This window comes from Lampris incognitus, chromosome 2 (assembly GCF_029633865.1).
Source record: "Lampris incognitus isolate fLamInc1 chromosome 2, fLamInc1.hap2, whole genome shotgun sequence".
Taxonomy (NCBI): Eukaryota; Metazoa; Chordata; class Actinopteri; order Lampriformes; family Lampridae; genus Lampris; species Lampris incognitus.
In genome coordinates, this window is record NC_079212.1 from 24337842 (window position 1) to 24346492 (window position 8651).

At 41.7% G+C, this 8651-nt stretch overlaps 1 pseudogene; it reads left to right on the forward strand.

The window, feature by feature from the left end:
• Positions 1-5429: 5429 nt before the first annotated feature.
• LOC130129356 (importin subunit alpha-6-like) lies at positions 5430-6890 on the forward strand (annotated as a pseudogene).
• Positions 6891-8651: the final 1761 nt, after the last annotated feature.

The following is an 8651-nucleotide window of genomic DNA, read 5'->3' on the forward strand; positions in this document are numbered from 1 at the left end:
ACGTAAGGCAATCTATTACAAGCCCTTTTCTGCACCACCACACTGTAAAAAATAATCTGCTGGTTTAATTTAAAAAAGTAAGGCAACCTATTACAAGCCCTGTTCTGAGTGAACTAGAGTGTGCAAAACTCAAATGATCAGTGATCACCTCTCCATAACATGGGGGCTAGCTAAGAGCCACAGTAAAGACAGACAAAGCACACACACATTCATCGGATTTGTCTGTCTTTACTGTGGCTCTTAGCAAGCCCCCAAGTTATGGAGAGGTGTTCACTGATCATTTGAGTTTTGCACACTCTAGTTCACTCAGAACAGGGCTTGTAATAGGTTGCCTTACTTTTTTTAAATTGAACCAGCAGATTATTTTTTACAGTGCACCACCTCCACAGAGACCACCCAGTGTTTCTGAGAAGGCTTCAATGCGTATAGTAATAAAGATGTTTACTGGTTTACTGCGTATGGACTGAGACGGTGGATATTAGTAATGGAATCTGAATTGTGATGTGGCATTTCAACGAGATACTAGATGCAGAGCAGAAACGACCCTTTTGTGGGGAATATTTTGAAATTATGAAATATTCGGAAATCCTTTTCACGTTTACTCCAAGGTGATTTTATTATTTCTTTTAGTGTTTGGAGAGCTACAGAGAGTATTAATTCCTGTTCTCTGTGCTTGGATACGGAAACATATACTGTGTATAAGACAGCTACATATAGTCGCTCTATTGATACTGTAAGGACGTTAGCCTTTGAACAACTGAATAGTTCATTCATTAATAAATGTTCTTTACAGCTCTGTACTCGTGGAGGTTCTGTGTAATTTACAGGTTCTGTGTAATTTACAAAGTGAAAATGGGGGGCATGACGCCAACTTTTTTCTGAATCAAAGATTTGCGATTCAATTGAGACTCAAAAGACTGAAATGCAAAATTCAACAGGCGCACACACTTGGCTTGTGAACTTGAATTTCAACAAAAAAATCAAATGCATTCTTTTTCTTTTTTTTTTAAACACAGTAAGCGTCATATTTCTGATGATCTGAACCCCATGTAATAAAATATACAACGCAAGTTCCAACATATTTTACAGTGCTTCGCAGTGGGAATTTGTCTGCTAACAGCACGTCCACGCTGATTTCTTTTTTAAGTTATTTTCTGTCCTCTCTCAGATATCCTAGCAACCATATGTGATCTCATAGACAGCAAATTTTGTACATGATGTAAAATGTATGATGTGGCCTCCACCAAGTATGTGTCATAATAGACCATGCTTGATGGCACCTAGAAATGACACCAGTGCTGGTCTCTTTCATTCAGACCTAATGACCATTTAAATCACACAATGTCCCTATTCTCTTCCAAACAAGAAATTCTCTACCCATTCCTCCAGCAGCATGCATCTCTCTATATAGTGGACTACAATGGAGTGATGTTTCCAGAAATGAACTTGTAACCACAAAAAGAGCCAAGAGCACTCACGGCCTTCCCCTCTCTTACTGAAATCTGATTTAGTGTTAAAACATTGGCTATGCTGGGAACACTGGGAACAAGACCTTTGCTGACAGTGATTCTATCGGGTATGGTTGAATATATACAGTGCTGCTTGAAAGTATGTGAACCCCTTGAGCAGTTTAGATTTTTCTGTTGTTTTACCATGATTTTCTTATTCTAACATCACCAGTTTTTATGTATGAAATGTCAGATATATGTTTATCAGTTGCATGTACTTGTTTAGTGGGACTTGTTTAAGTAGCCCAAAAACTACATGAAACATGGAATTAGTGTATGTGCAAAAGTAAGTGAACCCCCAGCTGCATTGGTTAAGTCAAGCAGGTAACAGACTCGGGTGAAACACATTTTGGTGCTTAATTAATCATTTAAGCAGACCAATGAAATGAGACATCCTTGGGAAAGGGTTTGGCCTGCACTAATTAAAAGAGAGAGGAAACCAACCAAACCACTGCGGTCCCATACAAATCAACAATGCCGAGAGCAAAGGAGATATCCGAGGACATGAAGAAGAGGGTAGTGACAGCCCATCAGTCTGGGGAAGGATATAAGACCATCTCCAAAAGATTCCAGCTCCATCCATCCACTGTAAGACAAATAATTTACAAATGGAGGGCCTTCAACATGACAGCAACTCTGCCTAGAAGTGGACGCCCATCAAAACTATCACCCAGAAGCATCAGAAAAATAATAAATCAGGTAAAGGCCAACCCACATATCACCTCTAGAGAGTTGCAGACCTCTCTGGTAGCATCTGGGACAAATGTGCATGCGTCTACAATCAGACGAAAATTGAATAGCCATGACATTCATGGGAGGGTTGCTAGAAGGAAGCCTCTGCTCTCAAAAAAGAACAAAGCTGCCCATTTCAACGTTGCCAGAGAGCACTTGGACAAACCAGAGACCTTCTGGAAGTCCATTCTCTGAACAGACGAGTCCAAAATAGAATTATTTGGTCACAATCAAAACCAACATGTTTGGAGAAAAGCCAACACTGCATATGAAGAAAAGAACCTCCTCCCAACAGTGAAGCATGGTGGTGGAAATGTGAAGGTCTGGGGCTGGTTTTCTGCTTCTGGACCTGGACGACTCCATATTATCCAAGGAACCATGAATTCTCCAGCATATCAACAAATTCTTGACCAGAATCTCCTGCCATCAGTCAGGAAGTTGAAGCTGGGACGAAAATGGATTATGCAACAAGACAATTACCCAAAGCATTCCAGCAAAACTACAAAGGAATGGCTTCAGAGAAAGAGGATTCGTACTCTGGATAGGCCCAGTCAAAGTCCGGATCTTAATCCAATTGAAATGTTGTGGCGAGACCTGAAGAAGTTGGTACATACCAGATGTCCCTCCAACCTCTCTCAACTGGCTGAGTTCTGCAAGGAGGAGTGGGCAAAAAGCCCCATAAGCAGATGCAAGAGACTGGTTAGTGGTTACAGAAGACGTTTGGTTGACATTGCTGCAAAAGGAGGAGCCACAAGCTACTAATACAAGGGTTCACATACTTTTGCACATGTTAAATTTTCAGTTTTTGTGAAATAAACCACCTTTGTTGAATTAAATAATGAAAATATATCTTTTTGTGTGTGTGTCCATTATTTGGAAGGTGTGCTTTACAAATTGGGATTTGGATGTATGTGTAATAAGCTTATTTTAATGTTTTTTACAAAAACAGTGACCATGTCTGGAGGGGTCACAAGCTTTCAAGCAGCACTGTATATATATATAAAAGGATCACTTTCTCTTGTAATTGAATGGTTTTAATAAAGAGCACACTAGAAAAAGAAACATCTTCAGGGCAATTGGCTCCATATTACTTTCTGTGGCCCTTTATCACCATATGTGCTTCCTTGTATTTATGAGCAAAGAGCCCTGTGCTTTGGAGACAGTGTAGTTTTATAATGACATGTTGCCAGTGAATGGTTGATTATTCACTTGGATTCATTTAGTGAGTAATTGTCCTTTAAAATCAGAATCAACATCATTGGCCAAGTGTGCTTATGCATACAAGGAATTTGACTCCAGTTTACAGTAGCTTCTAGTACTTGCATATGTCACTCACCAAAAAAACCCAAAACAAAACAAAACAAAACAAGAAAAACAAAATAAATAAATGGAATACTAAATAGAATACTGGAGGTAAGTATTATGCACAACAGGTATGTCACTACTACACAGAGTTTTGGCTTGGATGAATAATGAATAACTTATGCTTATATATTCATCTCATCTCATCATGAGCCGCTTCTCCGAGGTTGGGTTGCAGTGGCAGCAAGCTAAGTAGGGCACTCCAGACGTCTCTTTCCCCAGCAATGCCCTCCAGCTCCTCCAGGGGGATCCCAAGATGTTCCTAGACCAGATTGGACATGTTGTCCTTCCAGTGAGTTCTGGGTCTACCCCAGGGTCTCTTCCCAGTTGGACGTGCCCGGAAAACCTCCAAAGGAAGGTGCCCATGAGGCATCCTAATCATCTCAACTGGCTCCTTTCAACATGAAGGAGCAGCGGCTCTAATACAAGCTCCCGCCGAATGTCCAAGCTCCTCACCCTATCTCTTAGGCTGAGCATAGACACCCTATGGAGGAAACTAATTTCATCCGCTTGTATCTGTGATCTCACCCTTTTGGTCACCCGATATATATGCTTATATATGATATTGCTTACATATACTAATATTATAACTTCATATCTTATTCTTATACATTATCCATCCATCCAGCCATTATCCAAGTCGCTTATCCTGCTCTCAGAGTCGCAGGGATGCTGGAGCCTATCCTAGCAGTCATTGGGCGGCAGGCAGGGAGACGCCCTGGACAGGCCGCCAGGCCATCACAGGGCCAACACACACACACACCCGCACACACCCGCACACACACACACACACACAGGGCTGTCCTCTGTGTAGAGTTTGCATGTTCTCCCTGTGTCTGTGTGGGTTTCCTCCGGGTGCTCTGGTTTCCTCTCACAGTCCAAAGACATGTAAGTCAGGTGAATCGGCCATACTAAATTGTCCCTAGGTGTGAATGTGTGTGTGTGTGTGTGTGTGTGTATTATATTATATAATTATATAATATTATCTTATATACTAAAAATATATACCATATATTTATCTATTATATAATTATATACTAGAAGAGGTGACGATCAACGAGCAGCACCAGAGCACCGGCCATTCAGCCTACCGCCGATATGCAGACTTGTCGCCATCCTGGATGAGTCCAAAGACTGTAGTGTCATCTGCAAACTTCAGGAGTTTAACAGCTGGGTCCTTGGAGATGCAGTCATTGGTATAGAGCAGGGGTGGGCAATCTTACCCAGAAAGGGCCAGTGTGAGTGAAGGTTTTTGTTCCAACCGAGCAGTTACACACCTGATCTCATGAATCAACAAATAGAGTCTTTGCTGAGGAACTTGATTAGGAGTCACAGGTGTGTAATTGCTTGGATAAGACTGCCCACTCCTGGTGTAGAGGGAGATGAGAAATGGGGAGAGGACATATCCCTGGGGAGCACCAGTGCTGACCTTCCGTATACCAGACGTAACTTTCCCCAGCCTCACCTGCTGTTTCCTGCCTGTCTGGAAGCTGGTGATCCACTGACAAATGATGGGGGATACAGTGAGCTGGGAGAGTTTGGAGGAGAGGATTTCTGGAATGATGGTGTTGAACGCCAAGCTGAAGTCCACAAACAGGATCCTTGCATATGTCGCTGGGCAGTCAAGGTGTTGCAGTCCCATGCTGACTGCATCATCCACTGACCTGTTTGCCCAATAGGCAAACTCTAGGGGGTCCAGCAGATGTCCTGTGACATTCTCCAGGTGGGCCAACACCAGTAGTTCAAGATTTCATGACCACAGATGTGAGAGCGACAGGCCTGTAGTCATTCAGTCCTGTGATGGAGGGTTTCTTGGGGGCCGGAATGATGGTAGAGTGTTTGAAGCAAAGAGAGAACTTCAAGGATTTGTTGAAGATCTGGATGATGATTGGAGCCAGTTGGTCAGCGCAGGCTTTAAGACAGGATGGGGAGACACTATCTGGACCTGGTGCTTTCCTGGTGTTCTGTCTCTGGAAAAGCCAATCTAGTCATGTCACAACAACCGGGAATGCAGTTTGGGCCCTTTCGAATCTATGCTGGGGAAATAACCCACCACCAGATTTTGCCAGTGTCTCCCTGTCTGAGAATGCTGTCAAGGCTTCTCTTCAGCAGTGACCCAGATGTCTTGGCTGATGCCTACTGGGTGTTATCTTACCTATCTTATGGTCAAAATAATAAGATCCAGAAAGTCATTGACTCGGGGGTGTGCTGCAGGCTGGTGGAGCTACTTATGCACAGTGATTGTAAGGTGGTCTCATCTGCACTTCATGCCATGGGCAACATTGTGATGGGGGATGACATTCAAATACAGGTGATTTTGAATTATTTAGCATTCCCCTACTTACTACACTTTCTCAGCAGTCCCAAGGAATCCATCAAAAAAGAGGCCTGCTGGACGGTATCCAACATCACGGCAAGAAACAGAGCGTAGATTCAGAATGTGATCGATGCCAACATCTTCCCAGTACTTATTGAGATCTTCCAGAAGGCTGAGTTTTGTACTAGGAAGGAGGCTGCTTGGGCTATTACAAATGCCACCTCTGGACGTACAGCTGTACAGGTTAAGTACTTGGTGTCTCTAAACACCATCAAGCCCATGTGCAACCTGCTGACAGTGATGGACTCTAAGATTGATCAGGTGGCTCTCAATGGATTGGAGAACATCCTCAGACTGGGAAAGCAGGAGGCCAAGCAGAATGGAATGAGAATCAACCTCTACTTTGCACTCAGTGTGGAGGCTCCTTGCTTGGATAAGATTGAGTTCCTGTGAAGTCATGAGAACCAGGAGCTCTACCAGAAGGCCTTTGACCTGATTGAACATTACTTTGGTGTGGAGGATGAGGACACAAATCTGATTTATTCAGCCGAAAAGCAAACCACTTGTGCTGATCTTTTTTTTTTTTTTAAAGATTTAAACTACTGCAAATACTGCACCCACTAGACAAGTGCAATATTTGCAATAGTTTCATTTATGCAGAATTTTAAATGAATCATGGAACATGGTTGCAAATCTAAAAGGTCTTTGTAAAAATAATTTTCAGTCATTGCATTATTTCTTTGAGGTGCTTCTTTCCATAAAATACCCCTCCAACAAAAAATTAAAAGAGAATAATCACACCTGTCTATTCCCGTCTATGTTTATGCAGCCTCTCCATCTGTCCTTTTACCTTAAAGCGCTCTATTTCCCAGGAGGCATCTGAGACAACCCACAAATCTTGTTGCCTCTGCACTACTGCCCCATGCTATGCCTTAGCACTCATCTCCTTCCCACCAGCTGATAACCCCTAAATGTCTCCCCCTCATCTCGCCTCTCCATCACATTACATTCCCAAGGAGTGTCTGTGACTCAAATAAGAAACTGGGATCTTTGCAGTCTTGTATTGTTTTTTTTTTAAGTGTTGATCAACACAACATTTTTAGAAGAAACTTGTGACTGATTCTGCACTGAAGCTTTGATCTTGGCCAAATTTCTTTAGGCATGACAGGGCTTTTTTGTCTAAGTGGATAATTTTACTCTCAGTGTGTGAGTACTCGACTAAACTTGATTACATAAAGATTATATAACATTACGTTTTCAGCATTGTCCATGTGCAGTTGCCAACTATACTCATATTCTCCACTTTTACAGATTATTTTTTTTGTTATGCCACAAAGATCCAATGACCTTGTGAATGAAAAAAAAAAATTTCCCCACTGAAATCAAAAACGACTGAAAGTGTAACTGTGGGTTCAGGCAGACAGTCTCATCTCAGGTAGGAACTCAGTGTCGGTCACTTTGCAAGACTGAATGTTTGAAAGGAGCTCTGCACCAGACCCCACTAAACGTCCCAGTGGGATGAGGTGACAGAGGAAGTACAAGCAGCAACAGATCAGAGAGGCTGAGGGATTGGTACAGCGTTGAAAGCGGAGGGGGGAAAAAAACAACATCCAGTCTTAACACCATTATTAGACTGTGTCAGAAAATAACCACTTTAGTTGATGAAATGGAATAAATGGAACAGACATTTACTACGCAGTGCAAAGTAAATGGCATTCCCCGTATGTTGGCTGAGCTAAGCTGACTTACAGAAGTAGAAAATAAGATGTGTTGATATTGGTGAGTAGAATGGCAAAATGTTTGCAGTTGTTGAATGAAAATTACAGCGCCCCATCATGGGATTTATGATGTGCCGGGCTGTGGAAGCAAACTAAAATAGGTTTTTTTTTAATGTTTGCAAAGCATGACTTGATGATCTAAAAGATAAAAAAAAAACAACAAAAAAAAAAAAACAGAAAAATGGCAACACTCCTAAACTGGACATAAAGTCACTTTACAATGATGCCAAACATGGAGGTCCCTGAAGTCACAAACTAGGAAAAGCGCTATAATCATAGAAAGTGAGAAAGGATACATAGAAATATGCTGTCAAATCACATCTTTCCAACCTCTAACTGGCTCTTAGCATTAAATTGATGGTATACATTCTATTTCATTGATACTGGGATTACTTTTTTTTTTCATTCTGGGAAATAAATAGCATTACTGTTAGGACTGCGACTCTTATGACCCACTTCCGTGACATGTCAGGGTATACATCTTGGATACCTAACACATAAAGACACCTGGGAATAGCAGGTTATAATTACTTTGCTGACCCGTCTGTGTGGAAGAGAATTAGTCCCACACTTTGAAACGCATTAGCTCATGTCATTATAATCAGGATTACCTGAAGGAGGAAGAGAGAATGATTTGTGATATCTCATATATCACTGATCTTAGCTTGGAGAGGTATTTGCCTTTTGGACTCAGATAATTGCATTAGGAGGGCGAATTGCAATGTGTTAATGCCCTTTGTTGACATAATTGCGACTGAGAGGCCACATGTTGGATTGAAAATAAACTCTTTTGTCCTCACTGTAATCTAACATCTGCTATGATTCGGTGTGATAACTATGAGCAGCTTCTAGATTAAAGGAAAGTTTGTCATGCAGTACAACAAGCGTCCTTCTCAAAATCTGCTGTGAAATCTTGTTTGTATGAATATATGCATAACCATGCTTGCAGAGAAT